This window comes from Podarcis gaigeae (assembly GCF_964106915.1).
Source record: "Podarcis gaigeae genome assembly, chromosome: 10".
Lineage (NCBI taxonomy): Eukaryota > Metazoa > Chordata > Lepidosauria > Squamata > Lacertidae > Podarcis > Podarcis gaigeae.
Genome location: NC_139686.1, coordinates 55025628 through 55051216, shown reverse-complemented (window position 1 = coordinate 55051216; position 25589 = coordinate 55025628). Strand labels below are relative to the sequence as shown.

At 43.0% G+C, this 25589-nt stretch overlaps 1 long non-coding RNA gene across 1 annotated transcript in view; it reads right to left on the bottom strand.

Moving 5' to 3' along the window:
• The window catches only part of LOC310825730, a 519499-nt gene extending 496869 nt beyond the window's left edge, over nt 1-22630 (bottom strand). Inside the window, exon 1 of the long non-coding RNA XR_014555493.1 lies at nt 22521-22630. This is a non-coding gene — a long non-coding RNA (uncharacterized lncRNA). The remainder of the gene's footprint in view (nt 1-22520) is intronic.
• Between the last annotated feature and the right edge of the window lie 2959 nt (nt 22631-25589).

Sequence of the window (25589 nt, the reverse complement as noted above, 5' to 3'; positions counted from 1 at the left end):
AGGCTTTTCAATTGGCAATGCTAGAGAGAGTTCCTCTTGTCTTTCTTGGTCGTGGCCAATTAATGGTGCAATGACCATTACCTTAAGTACGTTACTAGTGGCAAACTTTTTATATCTCGATGCCATTAAGGAAATTGGTCAACTAAATCTCTCTTTAAGAAAGGGAAACGGCATGCCAAACATCTCTTCCAAATCAGGCTGTTTCTTCTTCACTTGTAGGAACTGTATACTATATTCTGCTTGTTCAGGTTGTTTCAGCAAAATATTGATTTTTTCATTAAGCATTTGAAATTATTATCTCTTCCAGTGATGTAATCTTTTACAGTAAACACTTGAGCTACTATATCAGACTGGGATCAGTGGCATTCATGCCTCTCTCCCCATGCAATGCATCAATGTAAATTGATGGCTGCTTCTGCCAGCACTGAGAGGAATTAAGACCTCTGGACAAAAACTGCTTAGAATGATGGCATTATCCTCATTGCCACTTGGCCCCCATACATAACGACATATACATAATGACCATTGTCAGGACAAATAAACGGGATTTATGTTGGAACATTTCAATAAATAAGGAATAACTGCACAACAGGAAGGGTAGAATAACCATCCCAGCTTTATATATTTTCCCTGAATCATTCCTGCCTCCCCACCCACCAGCCATGTACTCTGAACTGACGGATGCTCAGAGTGTCATTGCATGCACACACCACACATTGAGCAATAGGATAGCCAATAGGGATGGGATTTTAAGAAAATTTCAACGTCAAGCTTATCTGCACTGATTCCCCACCCGCAACACCTCATTCACAACTTGCTCCTTGGTTTCAACGAGAACTGGTTTATTAATTTTCTTACTTGCTCCTGCAACAGTGTGGCATCTGATCATCTTCCAAGCTTCTGTGCCAGAGTCTCCTTAGTTATTGAAATCGACCAGACAGATAGCTCCATCAACTAACAATATGAAAAATTCTCACACCCCCTATGCCTTATTGTACACATTATTTTATGTATACACATGCACACTCCAGGTTTGCTAACTTTATGAAATATACTTGGAGTCGAGAGTTGATTTCATGTTCTTTATTCAGCTCATAGTGGTGAGGAGGAATGGAAGTTCCCCCATAATGTTTGCTTTATATACATTATTTACACAATGGGCTCCAGGTGATTGGCTAATTCTGGGATTCTCCTGTAGGCCAATCAGGTTGCGGATTCACTTCCACCTGGAGCTGGATTGGGTGGCTCCTGTGGACCAATCAGACTGCTGCATTTTGGATCCTATTCAACTCAGTACATACCAGTAACACTTTATGTGGCAGAAATACAGTACAGTGGTAACTTGGATTACAGACGCTTCAGGTTACAGACTCCACCAACCCAGAAATAGTTCCTCGGGTTAAGAACTTTGCTTCAGGATGAGAACAAAGCGGTGCAGCAGCAGCGGGAGGCCCCATTAGCTAAAGTGGTGCTTCAGGTTGATAACAGTTTCAGGTTAAGAATGGACCTCCAGAACGAATTAAGTTCTTAACCCGAGGTACCACTCTAACACATGGGCCTAGGCTGTTTTATTTGTATTGTACATGTATTATAATCAGTGGGTTTTTCCCCTAAAAAAATGTTTAGGGGTGCTCTCATTTTCCTACTCATATTGAAATACTGCCCCTCAATGAGGCCAAACTTAGATTCACAAAATGTTTAGGGGTATGCGTACCCCTGCGTAATCCCCAGAAAAAAGGACTGATTATAATACATTTGTATTATATGTTTTGTGATGTTTTTGCAGATAATTTTTTGTATGATGGGTTCAGCTTTATAACAGAAAAACTGGCAATGCATGTCTGGCTGTGAAGTTAAGTGGGTTCTGAATGCAAGAGGCACTCTGATATACGCACAACTCACTTGGGTTGGAACAGGAAAATTCAGCATATAAATCCGTTTAGAATTGATTCCTCCCCAATCCCTAGTAGCCAGGAGACAAGATTCCTGCACCTTTAATTATTGTGTACCTGGTATTCAGAGACATGCTGAAATTGTCCAGGGATGTACCCTTTGGATTAGCCTAGAGAAGGTTAATGAATAGGGGTGTCACCATTTTCTTTTCTCCTAACTTTTGCCGGCACATTTAATAGCAGCTTCAGTCAGAAAAGTGTGCCAGGTGGAACTTTGGCTTGAATGGAGTGGGAAAGTGCTACTTAATTTCACTGACACTGGCTGCTGAAAGCATTGGCAGAACCAGTCACACACACACCCATATATACACAGTGCCAATTGTAGTGATTTGTCACATTCTCCAAAGCAGCTATTCACACCAGGAAGGAAGCTTCCATTGACCATGGCAGGGGGAAAGGTCCTTAAATTCTTGTTCCTTACCCCTGATGCCGCTCAGTCTCTCCGCACTGCTGTTATCTGCATTTTTTTAAGTGTATGTTAATTGCATTCACCCTAAAAGTACATTAGCTAATAATTGACAAAGACTCGACTGTGATAAAGCCAATCTTAAATTTCTATCATGGAACATTGCTGGTTGGCTCAACAAGGCGACTGAACAATCATTTGTCAATTTTATTCAAGATCATGATATAGTCTTCCTGCAAGAGACATGGCTAACAGGGGACTTAGATGTAAATGGTTTTGCCTCATTTTCGCTCGCAGGTTCACCAAGCAACAAAGGGGGACGAGTTAAGGGAGGGCTAGGCATTCTAATATCCACAAAGTTGAGAGCATCTTTCGTCGAGCTGGAGCCTCTGAGCAGTGTGGCCATGGCATTATTAATGAAATGCAGATATTGCACACTTCTATTGATTAATATATATGCCCCTCCCCAAAGAGGCAAGCAGCTTATCAAAAATATCTGGCATAGGCTAGAATCATATGTCGATGAGCTAATGAATCAAACTCCTGCAGCGGCAGTGCTGCTGGCTGGGGATTTAAATGCCAGAATTGGCCAATCAGACGAAGCGTTATATGCTCACTTCCATGACGTACCTCCCATTTCTGAAGAAGCCCATTCTATTCCCCCAAGGCTCTCAAAAGACAAGGGCTGCAATTACGCAGGCCTATGCCTTCTACGTTTTTCCAACAATCTGGATCTGACTGTATTAAATGGTCGTGTCGACAAAGAACCCAGTGGGGAATTTACATTTATATCCAACATGGGAGCCTCCACTATCGACTACGTCCTGGTGTCATCTAACCTTTTGAGCAGAGCACGGGAATGTAAAGTGGTGGAGAGGGTTGACAGCGACCATCTACCGCTCTGTTTAATACTGGGTGTAAGAAAAGATTTATTTTGCTCTGATAAACTTGTAGCCCCATGTTTCGAAAACATGGAGCTAAGATACTCACGTATCAAATGGTCCAGCAAATTGAGTGATGAAATATCGGAAAGACTTCACTCAGATACTTTTCTTGCTGGAAAGGAGAACCTCGTTAATTCCCCAACTCCTGAGGCTAGATTAGACATGTTCCGAGAACTGATTTCGTCCCTACAACCTTATCTGACCAACAAAAAAACGCCACGGCAATCTCTACACTCTAATAAATCCAAACCTTGGTTTGACCAAGAATGCATGGCTATGAAACGCCTCCTGCTGGATAAGTACAGGAACTATAGAGCAGCAAACCTACCTTCGCTTCCATTAGACTGGTTTGAGTTAAAACGCAGTTATAAAGCTTTGATTAACAAGAAAAAGCTCCAGGCACAAAGGGAGGAATGGCAGTGCCTAGTGGAGGCCTCCCGAAGGAAAGATTCTGCCACGTTTTGGAAAACAATTGCAAAAAGCTGGAGAGACTCCCCAATTGAAATCGAATACTCTATACCAGCTGGAGCATGGGAGGCCTACTTCCTCTCATTATATTCATCAAATCAACTGGTCCCAGCTCTGCTTCCTGCTTCAAGTGAATTTGGCAAGGAATGGCCCCCTGTGACCACAGAAGAAATTACTGGCCTTATTCAATCTCTTAAATCAGGGAAAGCCCCGGGTGCTGATAATATTCCACCAGAAATTCTTAAGGCAAATGTTGAATGGTGGGCCCCTGTGCTAGCCGCCTTGTTCACTAGTATAAATCAAGCGGCTATTATCCCCGAGGACTGGGGTTTAGCCATCATCATTCCAATATTCAAGAAAGGAAACAGAACTGAGCCAGCTAACTACAGACCAATCAGCCTATTAAGTATTATTAGTAAACTGTACGCTGCTCATTTATGTGATAAATTAGTGGAGTGGATGGAAAGAGAGCATATTCTATCAGAAGCTCAAGCTGGCTTTAGAGCAAAGCGTTCAACTATAGACCAGGCCCTTGTCCTTCAACACCTGGCAGATAAATACTCTAGAAAAGGGGGGTCTTTATATGCAGCTTTCGTCGATTTTAAATCGGCTTTTGATCTAATACCAAGGGATAGACTCTGGGAAAAGCTTGGCGCTACAAACATAGATAAACGCTTATTACGCCTTATTCGTGGTCTATACGAAAACACCAGGGTGAGGGTAAGATGCGATCGGTCAGGCCATCTAACTAAAGAAATTCAAACGCACTATGGGGTTAAACAAGGATGTGTCCTTGCGCCAACGCTATTTAATTTCTACATCAACTCTCTAGCAGTAAATATGGCGAAAGAAAATGCCCACCCTTCCAAACTGGCAGGTTTGCCCATCCCGGTGCTTCTGTATGCGGACGACGCAGTCCTACTCTCCTTTTCCTGCGTTGGCTTGAGGAAGCTTTTGAGATCACTTGCTGACTATTGTCAAGAGGAACAACTATCAATAAATTACAGCAAATCTAAAATTATGGTGTTTTCAAAAAAAAGAAGGAAACACAAATGGAGAATAAGTGGTCAACCTATTGACCAGGTAGCAACTTTCAAATACCTGGGAATAACTTTTCAGGAAAGGGTCTCGTGGCACCAACAGATGAAAAACGCCATTGCCAACGCAGGAAGGGCCAATAAAGCCCTTACAAGATTTTTTCACGGGAAAGGGGGTAAATACGTTCCGGCAGCCTCCCAGGTTTTTGCTGCAAAAATACTCCCACAACTCACTTATGGATCCCAGGTTTGCAGTTTTAAAAATTTTGCGCCTATGGAGGCATTTCAAACAAAATTCTATCGGTGTCTATTGGGGATCCCCCCCTGTGTATCTAATATAGCTGTCCGCTTAGAAGTTGGACAACCACCCGTTAACGCACGGTTGTGGATTCTAAAGATACACTATTGGTTAAAACTTATTTTCCCCCGGCCGGTTTGGCTCCTTTAACACTCTTAGACACCTTTCATTCTACCTGGAAAGCTTCCCTGTTTGAAAAGATAAGAAGCTTAGGATTCTCCCCACAGATCTTGATAGCGGCAGGATATGAGAGAGCCAAAAGTCAAGTGCTTCAACGCATTAGGGACATAGAGTTGCAATGTCATATGGGCAAAATGGATAAACATGCCACAATTAGAGACTTTGGGAGAGGGTTTTCACCCGCAAATTATCTGGCTAATTTACAAATACCTAAGTACAGACACTCCTTTACCCTGGCCAGATTCAACGTTCTGCCCTCTGCCCTGCTGCTAGGCAGATATGAGGGCAAACCATATGAGTCACGTGTTTGCCCATGTGGCTCATCGGAAGTGGAAACAAGTCTGCATGTATTGCTGCACTGTAGTTACTACGAGGATTTACGCCTGACCTTTATTGCCCCAGTTCTACAAAAGCTTAAAAATGAACCAGAACTCCAATGTATGAGAGCCTTGGTAGAAGATAAGGTTCCTGAAATTACGATCAACGTTGCCAAATTCTGTGTAGCCGCTATTAGGCGTAGGAAACAAGAGCTTTCCAATGTCAATATGCAGGTGAAGGCAAATACTTAATTTTATTTATGCTGTCTAATTTTAAATTGCTGTTATGGCCTAATCTGTATTGAAATTGTCCTTTGTCCTTTGTTTTTTTCCGGTGTTATGCTTCGCTGACTAGCTGTATGAGTTAATCTGGTCTGTGACCGTTTAATAAAAATTTGATTTGATTTGCATTCACATCTAGAATTCCTCCAGACTGCCCATTTACTGAGCATTAGTTCTGATTTCCATTCTTAAGGAAATCAGCCCTGAGTGCTCACTGGAAGGACAGATCATGAAGCTGAGGCTCCAATACTTTGGCCACCTCATGAGAAGAGAAGACTCCCTGGAAAAGACCCTGATGTTGGGAAAGATGGAGGGCACAAGGAGAAGGGGATGACATAGGACAAGATGGTTGGACAGTGTTCTCGAAGCTACCAGCATGAGCTTGACTAAACTGCGGGAGGCAGTGGAAGACAGAAGTGCCTGGCGTGCTCTGGTCCATGGGGTCACGAAGAGTCGGACACGACTAAACAACACAGTTCTGATTTGCTTACACAAATCTTAAGCAGAAGTTAGATGATGTGCAGTCTTTGTTGTTGTTGTTGTTGTTGTTGTTTGTGGGGAAGTTATACAACAATGAACATCCTGATTTGTATGTGGGTTTGTTTGTACGTCTTCCCAATAATAATTGGTTTATCCCATGTTTTTCAGTGCATTTCCTAATCACATAACTCTATTTTTAAGTGAATTTGCTGTGCTTCAGGCAGCAAAGTGCTTTAATCTACTTTAACTGAGCAAACTTATATTTCTAGTATGCACTTGAAATCCACCTACAAAATACAGACAGTTTGGAGGCACCCCTGTTTGTCCCAAAGCTGGGGTCCCAAAATTTCCTCTGCCTTCCAGACCTGTACATCTGGCATGAGTTCAGTCAGTGCTCTCCCATCCTTACATCTGCATCTCAGAAAAGCAGCCACTTTGCCTTGCTGAATGTTTTTCTTGTCATGCAGCTGATACAGGTGTAGGGATCGTGTTGGGGGGGGGGTGGAATCCTGATAATAGATCAGAGTAATATTCTTGCAAATTAAGTAGTGGCTCTGATCCCATTTTGCAGTAATTTGCCTCTAGAGGAATCTATTGGATGAAAGTGGTTTCTGAACACAAGCTACCATTAATTGCCATGAGCTTTTTTAAATGCAAGATGACGCAGTTCTGAATCGGCTCATGAGCAATCAAGCGTGTTTAATCACAGAGAATGGAAATACAAAGAGATGAACCCAGAAAAAACCTGAAGTACAGTATTAGAAGCTCAGTAATCAAGCTGTTTTTTTGTTTTTTTTAAAAAAGCTGTATTTGTCAGGATTTCCTATACATATGTTTAAAGCATTGCCTCAAAAGCTGCCAGAAATATGGCTAACCAGCCACAGTCATGCAGAATGTACTTTCCTCTGAAAACATCATATTGAAACATGTGAGCAGCTCATTCTAAGCATAGACTTACGCACAGAGCCATGTGCTACTCACAGCCCTTCAACATGAATAGTTGCTGCTCCTCACATCCAATACAGGGAGACAGTGGTGAAGAATAATGATGAAGGCGAGCCTTCAGATCAATAGAGGGGGATGTATAAGCAAGAAATAGTCAATGGGTCCTTGGGTGGCCTCCCTCAAAGAAGCAAGAGGGAAGAGTGTGGGGCAGAGCAGGTTTAAATAGCCTGTTATCACCTCTCCTCATTGGGCCATAATGTCCTTCTCTAGGGAGATACCACCTCTCCTCTTCTTCCAGGGGAGAAGGAGTGTGGCAAATCCCACCACCCCCCCATAAATGGGTTGAACAGGATTCATAGAAAATCTACAATGGATTTTTCTAAGCATCTGCCAGATGGCAGGGGAAGAAGGCACTAAGTCAAAGCTAGTATTTGCCTGCGTGAAATAAAGGAACCATTTTCAGACTGAGGGGAACATTTCCTGCTGAAAAAGCTTCCAGGGGCAACAGGCCCAGAGGGGGTAAAAAAGTTAAAGGGACCCCTGACCGTTAGGTCTAGTCATGGCCAACTCTGGGGTTGCAGCGCTCAGCTTACTTTATTGGCCGAGGGAGCCGGCGTACAGCTTCCGGGTCATGTGGCCAGCATGACTAAGCTGCTTCTGGCGAACCAGAGCAGCGCACAGAGCGGTACCTATTTATCTACTTGCACTTTGACGTGCTTTCGAACTGCTAGGTTGGCAGGAGCAGGGACCAAGGAATGGGAGCTCACCCCGTTGCAGGGATTTGAACCGCCGACCTTCTGATTGGCAAGCCCTAGGCTCTGTGATTTAACCCACAGCGCCACCCGCGTCCCTTCCAAAGGGGGTAGGAGCAGAGTTAAAAGCATTTTTTAAACAGATGTAAAATTTACAGACATTCAAACCCCACTCTTTATCTAGGCAAGCAAGAGGCATTCTCAGAGTTCAACGGTATGTTCCAAACAGGCCAAAACATTCAGCAAGCCATTGTGGGTGTGGACCAGGGAGATGGTGTGTGGCTAAGGAGGAGATGTATCCTAGGGACAGTGCCAAGGGCCAGATAGAGAGGTCTTCAGGGCTGCCTTTAGCCTCTGGATCTGATCATGTTCTCCATCCCTCAAGTAAGGTATGTTGGTGAGAACCCTGAGAGGCAGAGTGAGAACCCACTGAGGGGTGAATGGCTTTTCCCTAGCCTTGATTCTTGGCTCAAGAGATGAAACTTCATTGGGGTCCATTTGCTTCTTTCACTAAAACTCTCTTGCTCTGGGCCTGATGACTCATTGATGTGTAGACTATGCCAAGCAGCAGAACTGGTGGCTATTCTGAGGTGTGGTTACCTTGATAATGGGAATAAAGATGGAGGAGACAGATTTTCCATCCCCTCTTCCTACGATATTCAGATATTGGCACTCTGTTTTGGAGCTGAATATAAATTTCATATTCTTTTAACATGAATAAAAAGTGGCCCATTTAAAATCCAAGAATGTGTCTCATCTCTTCATTTCCATGTCCACACACAATTGTTGAATCACACCTTTGGCTTCTTTCTACCCACCAGTTTAACCAGTTAATCAGATATGGCCAGCTACCCAGACCTTTTCCATTTTAATTGGGAGATTTTCCTGTGATAGGGGAAATATAATTGGATGTGGAGCTGAACTTGTGTTTGCAGCTTTTCAAGGGACTAGGAAGCCTTGGAATTTGTTGCTTCTTTGTGCGTGTGAGCAAATGTGAGACGGTAATTGCCACTTATATACTACATATTATTGTGCAGCAAAGTGCCCTAGATTCAAAGGTCAGCATGTATTATGGGTAAATGCCCAAATATTTAGCCATGCGTCTGCTTTGTATTGCTATGTGTTTGTCCTGCCAAAAGTGTATTCTCAGAATAAAGTGTAACTCCCAGGTTTCGGCGCTAAAAGAAAAAATTATAATAATAAGGTGTAACTTCCCAGAATACTCATAACATATATTTAGCATTCTGTGCAGAGAGGAACTTCGTTTAGTAGCAGACTCATGTAAATAACTAACATGTACAGCATTTTGAAATCTAATTGCACTGAAGATTCAACATTAACATGACATCAAGTGACAGTTTAAAATACTCCGTTTCCATAAATGTACTACTACAGTTTCTGAATTTCTATATATTAATTGATCTTTTTTCTTTTTTTCTCCTTTTTGCAGTCTTCTTTTTATCATATCACTACAAGTCAACTGAGACTAATGCCAATGTTTACAGCTACATGTAAAATGCCGCTGCAGAATACATAAGAGAGATTGAGTTTGCTTTGTGACAATTCTTGTATCCCAATAGCAATAGCATTTTCCTCCAATCTTCTTTGAAGCTTGCTATATTTAAGGAGATGGTTGGAATTCTGCACTAAAATATTATCCCTTCTCATCCAGGAGAAATACAAAACTGGAAACAGAATCCAAGTCTAATGTATCTTGGGGTAATAGAATGTCCCAACACTAAACGTGTGTTGTGTCAGAAGAGCCCTTTGGTCTGTTTCCATGGATCGGTTTCCCTGAAAAATCATGTGTAACTTTTTTGAACCCCAGTACAGAGATTCTGAAACTAAGAAACTGACCCAGACAGTTTCAGGATGGTATTTTTTTTACTCACAAGCAGATCTGGGGGATAAATTTGATTCCAACCAAAACAATAACCTTCCATATTCTGTTCCACCATGCCTTCAACGGAACTGAATGTTGAAAGATTCACAACAGGTACTTCTCCATGCATCACATGGGTAAACTATAAAACTTACTCTCACAGGAGGCAGAGATGGCGACCAGCTCAAATGGCTTTCAAAGAGGATTTGACAAATTCATGGATAAGACAGTCAGTGACTACTAGCCACTAGAGGCAGTATGCTTCTGAATATCAGTTACTGGAAACTATAGGAAGGGAGAGTGTGCTCAGGCCCTACTTGCTGTTTTTCCACAGGCATCTGCAACTGGGATACCAGCCAAATGAAGCACTCTTGGCCACCTTCACCATCCGCTGAGCTTCCTCAGCACCAAGTTGCAAGCTTGGTAATTGAGTTCCACCTTTCTTGAAGCAGAATTCAGTTTGCAGAGAACGCACCATCTTGGGCAGTGTTTTTCCACGTGAGCTTTTAAGGCAAGGGTCTGCCATGTCATCTCTCCTTTTTTATTTATTATGTGCATCAATGTGTATACACAACAGAGGAGAAAAGGCACACGGGTGAAGCTTTGGTCTAAACCACTGAGCCTCTTGGGCTTGCCGATCAGTAGGTCGGCAGTTCAAATCCCCACGATGGGGTGAGCTTCCGTTGCTCTGTCCCAGCTCCTGCCAACCTAGCAGTTCGAAAGCATACCAGTACAAGTAGATAAATAGGTTCCGCTGTGACGGGAAGGTAAACAGCGTTTCTGTGCACTCTGGTTTCCGCCACGGTGTTCTGTTGTGCCAGAAGTGGTCTAGTCATGCTGGCCACTAGACCTAGCTCCCTCGGCCTGAAAGTGAGATGACTGCTGCACCCCATAGTCACCTTTGACTGGACTTAACCATCCAGGAGTACTTTAAACTTTTTGTTTTGTTTTGTTTACACACCAGAGTGACAAATGCTTGCAAAGTCCCCTCACATTTTCACAACACAAACATTTTTTTATATATATAAATGCTACATTCTCAACAAAATGCATTCTGTCTGAATACATTGAATGGATCAAGCCTTGAGCTCAGCATTCTGGGTCAGCACATCACTTTGCTTCTCTGGAAACAGACAAAGAGGCAGATGAAAAGACAAGGATGCAATCTGTTTTTGATGGTCCCCTCTGCTGCAAAGTGTTTCCTCGAAGCATTGGCAAGCGGTCATGGCACTTGAATATGGCAAGCTAAGCATTAGCTGTGGGCACCAGTCTCACAGAGAGATGAAGTCCTGTGAAGTAGCAACCTACTTCCAAAGAACTAGTCAGCCTGTACTGAATGAATCAGACTTCAAGTTAACCAGTGAGTAAAAGGAAGGGAGTTTAGTCAGAAGAATGGCCAGTTATAGATAGCCTTAATCAAAGGGTTCAATTGGTCTGATACCTCTCATGAATTAAGGGCTAATGAAAAATTTAAAAACCAATCTTTAAAATTCACCTGTCATGTGAAGTCTTTAGCTCAGTCCTCCATGCTTTACTACAGTGATACCCAATGTGATGCCCCCCAGACACTGTTGGACTCCACCTCCCTGTTGCAGATATTGAATATTGTGCAGTTTGAAGCAACTGGAAGCATAAGAACTGACTCTTTTGGAAATGAAACATTGTCCATGCCCATGGAAATATTATTCAAACTTTACTGGCAGAGCTTTCTTTAAAACAGAAGTATATATATATATATATATATGTGTGTGTGTGTGTGTGTGTGTGTGTGTGTGTCTATGCAATACCTTGTGCTTTCCAGCACAGGCTCAGCACCTTACAAAATATGAAATAATCCAACCAGACCTATAAGCAAAGGTCTCTCTCTCTCTCTCTCACACACACACACACCCACCCACACACCCACACCCACACACCCACCAGCCTGCTTTCCAGCCTCCAGGCTGTTTGCTGTTCCTTCAGGAAAGCCATTTCCATGCATTGTTCTCCCTGTGGGGTTCAGAGAGACAACTCCATTTTACATCTTTACTCCATTCAGTTTGGGAGGCAAAGACACAAAGGCAACTCCTTTCAAAATGGAGACTGCAACCCAATACTTCTCACATGATTCCAGGTTTACAACTTTAGTTACCCGAAAACAACAGTTGCGTGTTCAGACCCAGAGACCTCCCCCCTAAATAAACACACATTTGACTCAAATTTTAGTTTTGGATTTTGGCAGAATTTAGGCCACAACTTTATTGATTACAGAAAGTGAGTGGTTGCATAGGCTCTGGTTCAACTAGCTCCCTGCACCCTTGCAGGGAGAGCTTACCCAGAGCTCCATCATAGGTCAGCCAAGGGTGAACACCTGAGGTAGGTAGAAAGCCGGAGAACGGACAATGACCACTCCCCAGATGCTCCCCTGGACTCAGACATGGGCACAACCCCCTCTCAGGGGTCGACCAAACCAGGTTGAGTCCCTGAATTCCTTTAACGGAATACCCTTCACATAGGGATGGCGAGAGCCTTCTCCCATTCCTATCACCTGAACCAGTGCCTATCCGCAACCTTACAAGTTGTGACAATTTGCTACGCGGCAGGCGAAACCCAAATGGCACCAGCCAATCAGCCAAGTGGGGAAAATTCCTGTCGTGCCCCTGTCCCAAGGACAGATGACACACAATGGCATAGCAAGGTCAGTCACAAAATGCCCAAAATATAGGGAGAGGTGGGCGGGTGTTCCGATGCACGAGCCAAAAGAGGAAGCTCTGGGTCACGTGCATGGGCATAAATAGGTCCCTCAATCCATTTAGACTGCACCCTTTGGCCAGATAAAACCCAGCAATGGGGGACCTACCAATCGGGTGTTGTGGCTGTCCAATATACCCACCCACAACCAAGAGGTCAGTCTCCAGGTCTCACCGCAACATGTGCCCTCTTTTAGAGAGGACATGCTTTAGTCAGTTAATCATTAACTCTGCAAGAAGCTCAGAGTCCATTAGAAAAATCTCGTGGGGCGAAAACCCAGTGTTTGCAATACACATTTGGCCATTTTGAATTTTAAACCTTCATTAATACAGATACAGTGGTACCTCGGGTTACATATGCTTCAGGTTACATACGCTTCAGGTTGCAGACTTCACTAACCCAGAAATAGTACCTCAGGTTAAGAACTTTGCTTCAGGATGAGAACAGAAATCATGCTCCAGTGGCGCGGCAGCAGCAGCAGGAGGCCCCATTAGCTAAAGTGGTGCTTCAGGTTAAGAACAGTTTCAGGTTAAGAACGGACCTCCGGAATGTATTAAGTACGTAACCAGAGGTACCGCTGTACATTTCCCCCCATTTCTATATGAATTAAACCGTTATCCTTAACACTCCCATAATCCCTGACCATTGTCCATGATGGGAATTGGAATCCTGTCACATGTAGAGAGCGCTAACTTAGCCTTGCTTGTAGAAAGGCATGGATAGTCAATAACCAAACCTTGGCAGATGCACCTGAAACAATCCCATATCCTTACTTGATCTGTCAATTTCCTCATAAGGGTGATGTGCCGTGAGGTTTAGACACCATGTTTGCAAAGAGTGACTGTACCAGATCCCCATGGTTATACTTTGACATAAATCCATTTCTACAAAAGTGTCTCTGACACAGCACAATGTTATTTACATGTCATTTATTTATAAAGAATTATGAGAATCTATAAGTAACTCATTTACATTTATAGTGTTTGTCTTCCAGAAAGGTTTTTAAGTGGGTTGAGAACTTTAGGCGCTCTTGTTCTTGTTGTTTTCAAGTGAATCTTAGCATGAGAGGAGGGAACTGTATTGTTACATTCAATTATAGCTATTCTTTGATGAAGGGCACCACAGCTTTCCTCTATTTAGAATTTCAGAAACTGGATTCCATTTTCTCTGACATTTAACATAAAAAAATAGTAATCAATATTTTACACTCTGCATTCAGTGGCCACCATCTGCCTACCTATCAAACAAGCATTTGTGTACATTTTACACATTAAAAATTCCTTTGCCACGTAAACACTACATCTGAAAATAAAATATCAGGAAGGCTTCAGTGGATTCAGGCTTCACTGCAGAGGGATTACGACGCTTAAATCCAAGCACCATGCACACTGATGGCGCTGCGTAAATGAAAAATAAGCTTGCTTGCATTGCTGGATTAACTCCTCCAAAGCTTAGTATTGAAGCTGCAGTGTTTTGTCATTTGCTTGGGTATGGACAGGATTATTCCTTTGCTAGCACCCAACTTTCCTATGCAGCATTTTAAGCATTCATGTTTGAGAAGGAACAGTCTTTGTTTCTTTGGGGTTTCCCCCTTTCCATACTGTGCCTTCCTACATATATCACTTTTAATTGTATATCTTGACAAAGCTGGACAATGTAGAGTGTTTCTCAATGCTGAAGGCAATGGGGCATCTCTCAGCAGAGCCAAATGCATAGACATTATACGCGGAGCCTGAGTCCAAAGATTTGCTTTCTGTATGCCCAAAGGCTTGGACAGGCTCAACGACGAGTGTTTTTTGATTTAAAAAATGAAAAATTGAATGGCAGAACCTCTTGTCATATTTCAGCCTGCTTGGGCAACTCTTCCAATGAGGTATTGGTTTGAAATCCCCCAAATCTCCTTGGAATAAGCAACTAACTGTGTGGTTATCTGGATTCAGGCCAGTGCGAGGTGCCAGTGAGGCAGCTCAACTCAGAAAAATCACCAGGGATTGCTTGTATGATTGAGTGGGAAGGCAAATTCCAACCCATACGTTTGAGCTCTACAATGTGTTGCAATGTATGCAAGTGACTTCATTGGCAGTCTAGTGGCTTGGCCTAGCAACCTGTGTTTTTAATAACCTTGGTGGTGTACACCCTAACCCATCTGTAGCACAAAAATGTAGTTTCCCCCCTCAGTCCAGAATCATTTGCGCTCATCATCAATATTCTGCTTTCAATCTAGATTGGTTATATATTCTGCCATCCAGAAAGGTGGATGTGAGCAGGTATGGATGCACTCCCAGTGGCGTCGCAACGGGGGAGGGGTGGTGGTTCGCCTCGGGTGCCATGTCTGGGAGTGTGACAAGAAGGCACCCCACGGGGGCTCGCCCCGCTGCGGCGGCATGAGCAGCCATCACGGCTCCGCAGCCACATGTGGAGGATCCTTCATTCGCAGCTGTAGCCACGGGCAGAGGATCCCAGTGCTGGTGGCAAACTGCTATGTACAGTGCATGTGCGGCGTTGCTACATACGGTGCATGCGTCGTACATAGTGACGCCACACCTGCACCCTATGTAGAGACTGTTGGGATGCATCCAAGGTAATGGGGGCATATGGCAGGCCCCCAGCTGACTCCAGCCCACCGGCCGGTAGCCGAGCGAACTCCAGTCCTCAGAACAGCATCAAACAGCGACCTACAGCTTCAGAACTCTACAGAAGCTGGAGCACACTCTAATCAGCAGAGTAATTAACTCTTCACGATGGAAGGGCAGACAGAGGCATAGGTAAAGCATATTTACAAGCAGTTTATTCAGCATAGATCAAGACAAAGGAAACATGTCTGCTCTCCTTCATGTCTAAGAGCAAGAAGCACTAAGCAAAAGCTATACACAAACAGAAATTCCCAGCAGGCTGTGCTGGAATGTAAACAGACATGTGACATACAACAACCCACATATCTGCTCCTCTTAGGTGAAACAGAACATCAATATCCTAACAGCGATGCCCCGTGCTGGGTTTCACGACGCCTTCATTCGCCCCTGTGCACACCCCCTTGTTGCAACCACCTACATCTGCATTCATCTGTTTCATCTGCCAGTTGACAACTGTGAGAGCAGAATGTTGGACTACTTGTGCCACGGGCCTGATCTGGCAGACTCTTCTTATGTTATGGAACCTGAAACTTACTTCCAGGTAAAAATATCTAGGACCTCACTGTAAATGGCTTATTGCACTATAAATGCCCAGGCATGTTTACTTGAAAGTAAGCCCCACTGTTTTCAATGGTGTTCACTGCCATGAATTCTACTTATATTGATCCAGAGCAGATTCTACTACAGTAGTAGTGGTAGTAGTAGTAGTTGTTGTTGTTATTTGAATTTATATACCACCCTATACCCGGAGGTCTCAGGGTGGTTCACAGAAAAGATCCACATAAAAACCACAATTAGCAAAGTAAAAACCTAAACACGTTGCAGGATTCCTGCCCAAATAGACTAGAGGCAATTAATATTTCATCCAGCAGAGTTTGCTATTGCTACTGAAGGCAAATGAGCATAATGGTCGCAAGTCCAATACATTCAGGATTGGCACTGTCCATAAGAAATCCAGTTGCAGCAGACTTAACTTAAACTTACAATAACTTATCATAAAACCTTAACATTAAGCATACTATATACAGAACACCGCACCAGAAAGAAAGAAAAGAGTGAAGCCCAGGTTCCTTCTAGCCTTATTATTATTATAGTCAGCATGACCTTGACAGAAAGAGATAACAGAACCAGTTTAAGCCAGCTGTACTCAGCTTCTCTGAAGGAATAACCCAAACATCATGAACTTTCTGCTTGCACCAGTTTGTATCACACAAAAAGAAGCTTCCAGAACTCTCTTGAATCAATTAGAACAGGCAAGATCTCTACACATCAGATCTATACTTTCTGTACCAAGAAATGATTGTAGCCTTGGTGTATGTTTACTCACAATGTCATTGGGCAGGTGCAATTAGATTCCACATCACCAGATGTTCATCTTTTTCAAATGGACATACTGTGGGGTATTGTAGAATCAGTCTGCAATGAGCTTTTGGCTTTTTTGCAATGAAACCAGTTTCTCAAAAAGAGCTTTACAGGGACAATAAAAAAAATGCAATAGCTCTAGATGGTTTGTGGACTATGCTGAAAAAACAAGCAACCAGTCCCCATTGATTCAATAATAAAATGTTGTATGCATGCAGCCACTATAATGCAACCAAGGTGGTGATAGACCAGCCATATATGTATATGTATTCCTTTTCCGACAATTTTTAGACCATGGTAAGCAAACTAAGGCTGGATCTGGCCCAATTGCCTTCTAAATCCAGCCCATGGATGGTCCGGGAATCAGTGTGTTTTTACATGAGTAGAATGTGTCCTTTTATTTAAAATGCATCTCTGGGTTATTTGTTGGGCATAGGAATTTGTTCAAATATTTTTTTTTCAAAATATAGTCTGAGGGACAGTGAGGTCTGAGGGACAGTGGACCGGCCCCCTGCTGAAAAAAATTGCTGACCCCTAGTTTAGACCTTTGGAGGCCCAATTTACAGATCTCTGGCCGTCACAGAGCATCTATTGTTTACTGTGCTTCCAACTCAAATGACAACACCATTGGTCTAATGTGGCCGAGCCATCACTTCTCTACATTACGTGCTTGAGGATCCCTTTCATTCTGCCAGCCTGCTTGGAGGTATATGGGCATAGATAAATGCTTTTCCTTTCTCTAGAGGTGCAAATTATCTCCAGGCTACGTGAGTTATGAAGGCCCACCAGGATTGCTTATGATGCACCTACCCAAAGTGTGGATCGGGGACTGTACATTTCTAAGGTGGCTAAGACTGTGTGTGTCAGCATTTTGAATCTTTGTTTCTTCAATACTAACTGATTGTGTACATACCCCTCCTTTCTACAAGAAGCTCAGGGTGGTCCCATGGTTCTCCAGTCCTCATTTTATCCTAACAACAACCTGTGAAGTAGGGGGAAGGAAGAGAGAGGTAAAGGGGGGGGGAAAAGAGAATATGGCCCAAGGTCACCCAGTTAACTTCATGGCTGAGTGTGGATTTGAAACCCGATCTCTTCAGTCCTTGTACAACCACTATGTTCTAACCTCTATGTCATTCGAGTTATTTCTTCCCTTTGACGGAAGGCAGCTGCACACCAGCAATTCGCTATGCATTGCCAGATGGCGAATTTGTCTGACCAAAAGCTCTGATACCAAAGCCTTGCCCTTAAACAATTGTGACATTCCTTTTAAAGTGCACCATGGTTGAAATATGCCTTCCAGCTAGTGTACGATAATGGCCCTTAATGGGCTTTTTAAAGCAGGTTGTTCATATTAGCTGGTTACACTCAATAAGCTTAAAAGAAAAATTAAATAGAATTTTATTACACATAAAGTCTGTATTATATACTACATTGACTCAATACCTTTCATTTAGCTCTTTCCTATACTTGTTTACAGTGCTTAACTAGATTAAAAAGTAAGGGACTTAAGAAACTGCCTTCTGCTAAGTCAGGTCACTTGATACACTCCAGAAGTGTTGGACTACAACTCCCATCAGCCCAGCTATTGTCTGGGAAATGGAAAGTACAAAATATCTGGATGGTATGAGATGTGGAAGCTTAGTCAACACTGTCTAGCAGCAGAGGCCCAAGATTTCAGACAGGGATCTTTCAGATCTATCCTGGAGAACCTAGGAACAGAACCTGGGACTTTTCCCCACAAAACCTCTGCTCTACCACTGAGCTACAGAAACAAACATTAGTTCACCCACAATCAGAGAATGGTGGTTTTGGAAAATGTGTGTAACAGGCTACTGATAAATGACAGGTGGACTATCTTTCATTGGATGGTGTAATGAAACATACTTCTGGCCTTTAGAAAACAGAACACAAGTTGAGCATCCATGTTCTGTGGATCTGAAAGGTCTTGAGTCTAAATTCTTACTTCAACCTTTGTTTAAAGTTGCTGCCTCTCTGCCTTACAACTGCTGTGTCAAGATGTGTTGTCTAGTGGGAATAATGCTTTCTTTGCTTATGGAAATTGCCCTGCAGTTAATGTCACTGGTTCTCTTGTTGCTTTTATCAGATATCATTCTGGCCAGTCAGGTTAATTTGTTTCATCTGAACAATGCTGTGTTTCCAGCTATTGCTTGAAAACTGATAAAAGCTGGTCTAGTCTAGCCCTATAATATGTGTTTGGCATTTAATTTACATTGCCTAGCCTGGATGGAAGTAAACAGTTTCAGACATTTTCCTCTAGAATCTAGGAAGAGAGAGAGAGGGGTGGGAAAAAACCTCTGCAAAAGCCAGACCATGGCACTTTGAAGTATACACAGGGCTCCCTCTGTTCTAAGCATGGAAGAACAGGAGAGTGAATGGACTTGCCAAGTAGATGGAAAAAGAAGCTGGTGTGCTGAGCATAGAATGGCTAAGGACTGCAAAGTTGGACAGGAAAAATAGTGAAGAGTTGATGTGGCCAAGAATGAGAATAGGAAGTAGACTGAGAAGCAGTTTTGAAGATACACATGGCTGGGAAAAGAAAGGACCCCAAAGAAATAAGGTCAGCACCTGTCAAGGCTCAGGCTCCTGCAGGAAACCTATCACCAAGAAACACCTACTGTCACTTGCTGCCATTAGTTGTCAGTATTGCTGCCTGATAGTTTCCCTGCCCCCATTTTCCTCTGTGTGCTAGCCTTGGGGGCTAACAGAGAGGCGAGGTCCGAGTCTGGTCCGAGGTCGGGGTATGGAGGCTGTCCGTCAAAGCTGTAGCATGATCCAAGGCAGGGAGTCGGGTGGGGTCAGGAACCCTGACAGGAGAGCGGGACAGGGTGCAGGCAGGAACAGGCTAGCAACAACGTTGCTCCTGCAACCTGGGAACTGGGGCTGGCTGGCTTTTATCTGCCCGAGGCATAGGGCAGCCCACAGGTGACTCACCTCTCCTGGCCTGGAGCTGAGCACTCCTTCTGCAGCTTCCCTCCGGCTCTCTGCCCTGAGCCTCTGCAGCTCAGGAGAGGCTGGAGGGTTATCGGACCCAGAGGCAAACTCCTCTTCCCCTGACAGGGCTGAGAGTGCAGGCAATGGGTCCTCCATCACCTCAGGGGCCAGAGCAGACTCAGCTGGTGACTGTACCTGAGGATCCAGCACAGGTGAGGACCCCTTCAGGCTCAGGCCCCAGCCCCGGCTCAGCTAGTTCTGGAGGCGGGGACTCCTGTGCAGGCTGGGATTCTTCAGGTTCAGCCTCTGAGTCCAAATCCCAGGCCATCACACTCTGCTTCAGAGGAGCAAAGCTGAGAATCAGTTGCTCTTGCTTGCCTTCCCACCAACTCATGAGCTGGCCATTGTCCCTGTGCTGAGTAGAAGCATCCAATAGCAAAGGTGGCAAAAGGGGAGTTGGGCCATTGAGGGAAGAGGATTCAGTTTTGTCCAAAAAACTGGAGCTGGCACTGGGTAGGAAGAACTTTCAATGGTTGGCAGAAAAAGTGGACAAGTAATCAGAGGTTTAGGGTCTGGAGAAATGTGGAGCAAACGAGGAGGAGGAGGAAATAACCGTGGGTTGGATTATTTTTTTCTGACATTTATGGCCCGCCTTTTCTACAATGTGCTTGAGGCATCATTCATTGCTCTCTCTGCCTATTTTATCCTCACAGGCTGAGAGACCGAGGCAAGAAGAAGCTAGGATTGAACCTGATTTTCCTAAATCCTAGTCTGACATTGTAGCCATGCTGACTCTTGAACTAATCAGCTAAATCTTGACCTCTGACTATACTATGAATCCTACTGGCCAATGAAGATGTGATTAGTTTAGACTAGACAAGGTAGCTGATTAAATTATACAATGTGGATAATAATGGTCTGATACTGTCGGAGGTTTGCAGGGGAGAAAAGATTTTCTTGGTTCAAGTCAACACTATTTGTCTTCTGTTGTGCTAGAGAGGTCATAAAGCAACACTTAATTTGAACTGCAATATTAATCAAACCCGTATTTGTTTTATAAAGGTCTTAGTATCTCCTAATTGAAAACTTCAATCTGCTGCAAATACCTTAGACCTTTGAAATGGAGGCACCTTGAAGAGCGGCTCTCATACATCAGTGCTCTCCATATCATCAAAAGGCTATGACCTCAAGGGCGACTTTGAAGTGGCGCAGAGAAGCACAAAATGGGAGGGTCACATGTTCGCAGGAGGGTTTCAGGCCTAAAATTTTACTGTACCCTTTAAACTGGCAAATTATATAATTTGTAATTTTTATCAGGCATACAAGGAGCTCTCTATTAAAAGGCTCAATTAACTTTAGAGCGCTTTTATTAAGAGAAAGGTCATTTGAGTGATACTTCTAGAATCATTGTCCTGTGCTTTTCCATAATGCCATGCAATGATGCTGCAAAAAATAAAAAAGGAAGTAATTAAAAAACAAACAAACTTTGGTTCCCTAGTTAAACACAGGAGATAATTGAGTAATAAGCCTATATTTAGAGAATTCCGCTGATTCACAAAAGCTTTATACAGAATGGAACAATAGCTGCAGTTTTGCATTCAATAGGAATACTTTTGTGGGATGAGAGGGATTTATAGAAATGTTAAAATAGTAATGAAATAATGGAAATGTTGGAAAGGATAGACAAAGTGAAGAATAATTCCTTCTCATATATATCTAAGAGGAGATCTTTATTAAGAGAATTAATGATTTTAAAATATTATTTTGGTTTTGTTGTAAAGACACTCTACACATAGATGGCTAAAATTCATTTAGCTTCATCTCAGAAGAGAAAGAACCACTCAAACCTAACCTTTTCAGTATGGCATTGATACTGCAATGTTATCATTAACAGGCCTTCTAGGAGAAAGGAGCAATTTCCAATTACAGGGCTACTTAAGGTAGACCCATTCAAATGAATGGATATTAGTAACTTGGGCCCGTTAATTTAAATTGGATTACTCTGAGCAGGACTTAGCTTAGGTAAATAAATCAATGATAGATGCAATCCAGCCTTTCCTGAACATTTAAATATAATTGCCCCATTGCAGCTGAAGTTAGTTGTCCAAAAAACTGATGAGACAAGCTAATCATAACTGTAGTCCCATTGCTTCTGTCAGACTAGGGATGGGCACATCCGTCAATTCATTTTATCTCTGTTTCTCATCCCACCTACCCTCATCTTAGTTCACTTCTCCACATTTCCATATAAGTTTGCAATTTATTTTTTTGAAAAAATACCGGCGAGAAAACATCTCGGCCTTTGTGCATGGATTTATTCTGAATTTCTTCCACAGTTCACCTCCCCACCCCCACCCCAAAGTAAGGTTGAGTGATTGGCTAGGTGGAAGGGGCAGAAGTGTCATTTTGGTGTGGTATATAAATTCAATAAATAATAACAATCTGAAATTTCAGATTGAAATTTTGCACAAGCCCAAGTGTGAACATCCCTGCTCTCCTCAGCAGATTTCAGCTTTAAACATTTTTGAAATAATAATGCACACCAGCTAAGATAGCAACAAACAGCCTAGATGATGATATTCACGCTATTCTAACTGAGCGCAGACTTCTTGTAAATACTGCTTTGTAATACCCAAACACCTTCCAGATTTTATTTTAGCTCTATCTTCCCACTGGATGTCAAAGTACAGTGGTACCTCGCAAGACGAAATTAATTCGTTCTGTGAGTTTTTTCGTCTTGCGAATTTTTCATCTTGCGAAGCACAGATTCCAACCAAACCCCCCCAAAAAAGTTTTAAAAGTTTAACTTACCAAATGGCTGCAAAAGAAGTTTTGGAAAAGCTTCAAAAATCACCAAAGTCTTCAAAAACCTCAAAAAAGGCTCAAAAAAAGAAACAAACTTGCAAGACGTTTTCGTCTTGCAAAGCAAGCCCATAGGGAAATTCGTCTTGCGAAGCAATTAAAAAAACAAAAAACTCTTTCGTCTTGCGAGTTGTTCGTCTTACGAGGCATTCGTCTTGTAAGGTACCACTGTAGATTTTTCTTACACAAGGGATAAATAATAGCTGTAGCCACATGTACTAGAGCAATAATCCTCAACATCTTCAGACCAGGGACCCACCTCTAGCCCAGATATGCCTTTGGGGACTCACTTTTTATTCTACACCACAGAATTCGTACAGAGATTGTGTTGCTGCTGCAAACCACCTTAGGTCAGGCCATGATTCACTTGTAGATCCCAAGGGACTTAGAAGTATTTCCTCCATCTGAGACTTATGGCACAGCTAATTGAGCAAGCAAGACATCTATGACTGAATCACGCATATTTTTATTTAAATGGTAACCACAAGACAGAGGGCAATTCTGATTTACCCTGCAAGCCCCTGCTGCCCAGATACCTATCATCCATTAGGAGAAGCTGTAGGAGTTTAGGAAGCAATCTGGGTTTATTGTTGCTTGGCGGGGAAAGGAGCCATTGGCTGCTGGAGGGCATATTTAGCTGACCAAAACCGAAACCAAGTCAGGGAAGTCATATCTGGAGAAGGCAAAATAAAAGCAAGGAGATGTATTGAGCAAGAAGGCATCATAGAACAACGATTTCAAGTGGTAGACCCACAAGAAAGCTAGTTTATGAACTGTGTTGCTTGCATTTTCCTGCTCTACTACAGAATGTCAGCTTATGCTTCAATTCACAAACAAGCACAATGGAAACTCTAACATTGCCCTTTCTGCTTCCTTCCAGTGTGGGCTGAATACTAATGCTACAATACAATCAAGCAAGGTGAAATAGCTTGCTTGGAAACCCTGAGAAAATATGGGCTGGTGCTAGCATGTTGGTGTCATAGATCTGTCCCGGTATTCATCCTGTTGCACCTTTTCCTAAATTGAATCTTTCCTTGCCAACAAGAAAAGTGAGAAAGGTAATAGTAATAGTAGTAATAATAATAAAATCCTTCACATGCTAGCATTTTTTTATATTATTTTTTTTGAGAAGGAGAAAATCAGTTTGTTCTATTCCTGCTGTGTATCATTTTGGAGGTTCGAAAATCAATTTGTGCTTTTTGCTTGCAAGTGCTTCTTTTCCTTGATTAAAAATGTTATAATCTCTTCTGCTCACAGCCAGGAGGTTCTTATATGGTAGTTTAGGAAGTCAAGCTAGGCAGCATTTTGTACAATGGCCGTTTCTTGAGGGATAGAAGCATTTGCAGTCTAATTTGTATCAATATACCCACACTTTTCCATAATGTATACAAAATGTTTTTACAGACATAATTTGCAAAGGTCAGATTTGACCAAGTATACAGAGAGAATGAATTTATATGGTGGTTTTTGTGTGTGTGTGGTTCCCCCCCCCCTTTTCTGCACTTGATTGAAGCTATTACGTGTTAGGCTGGTGATTCTGAAAGGTCTATCATGCATCAAACATTTTGCACGGCCTCCAGAATATAAAACAACATATTTCTGTTCTTGTTAAATTAATTCCTGCCCTACACCAGCAGGTCCCAGAGTGGGTTACAATGATTTTAAATTCAGGCAGAAACAGATTACAGCCACAAGAATAGGGCGGATCCTGAAAATGCACGTCTCATGTGTCAAAAGGTGAGCGTAAGGAAGTGTGTCTTCAGCACACCAGCGAAGGAAGCAATCTTGTGATTTGTGCCCTGCAGGGGTTTGGACTAGATGACCCTCAGGGTCCCTTCCAAATCTACAATGATTTGCCAAATGCTAAACAATATGAAGAAGCCAGACGTACCTCTTTGCGGAGGAAATTCCACAACAGGCTTCCTCAAACTCAGCCCTCCAGATGTTTTAAGACAACAGTTCCCATCATCCCTGACCACTGGTCCTGCTAGCTAGGGATCATGGGAGTCGTAGGCCAAAAACATCTGGAGGGCCGAGGTTGAGGAAGCCTATTCCACAACTTTGGGGCTGCCACAGAAAACATCCTCTCCTGTCCAACTTCTGAGGCAGGCGGAACTAGATCAAGTTTTATTTGTGTGTGGCACAATACAGTGGTACCTCAGGTTGCATACGCTTCAGGTTACATACACTTCAGGTTACAGACTCCGCTAACCCAGAAATAGTGCTTCAGGTTAAGAACTTTGCTTCAGGATGAGAACAGAAATCGGGCTCTGGCAGCGCAGCAGCAGCAGGAGGCCCCATTAGCTAAAGTAGTGCTTCAGGTTAAGAACAGTTTCAGGTTAAGTACGGACCTCCAGAACGAATTAAGTACTTAACCTGAGGTACCACTGTAGTTCATTCATTAAGCTGTCGCAAGAATTGTACAGAACCCATGATTTCAAGCAGCCCGGCAATTGAAATTTTGATGGCATAATCTACAACTGGTGCCAGTGCCAGGCTATTTTGCACACCAGGCAAGGTTAACTGCTTGCACACAAACATACCCCTCAGCTGGAGCACTGTAGGCTCGGAACAGGTGAGGGTCACCTGCCTCATCAAGCCCAGATGCTGCAATCAGCACACAAAGTTTAAAAGGGAAGCAGAACTGAGGTGCTGGGTCTGCTCAACTCTTGGTGGGTCTCAGCTTGGGTGTGCTAGGATCTCTGAGGGATTTTGGACACATGGATTGACCTGGGCTGGGAACTTGATGTACTGACTTGCTGCCAGGTAGGCCAGGGGTTCAAGACCTTCACAAAGAACAGTCTAACAAAACAGATTTGATCTTTCTGAATTTTATTAGGATGACAGTGCAAGAGCACCCACATCTCACTGAGGTCAGTGGCAGTTTGGGGTGTATTGCCCTTGATTTATTTTTTATTTTAAAAACCCCATTCCCCTCAGAAGCACTCTTCCCATCTCCTGGCATCAGATTTGAGGGCAGAGCTGTTGACAAACCAAGCCAGAAGGACAGGGCAGCTCCTACAACACAGTCCTTTCCTCAGATAGCTATATATTTAATATTTCATGTTCATCTATCTATCTTCATCTATCTATCTATATCTATCTAT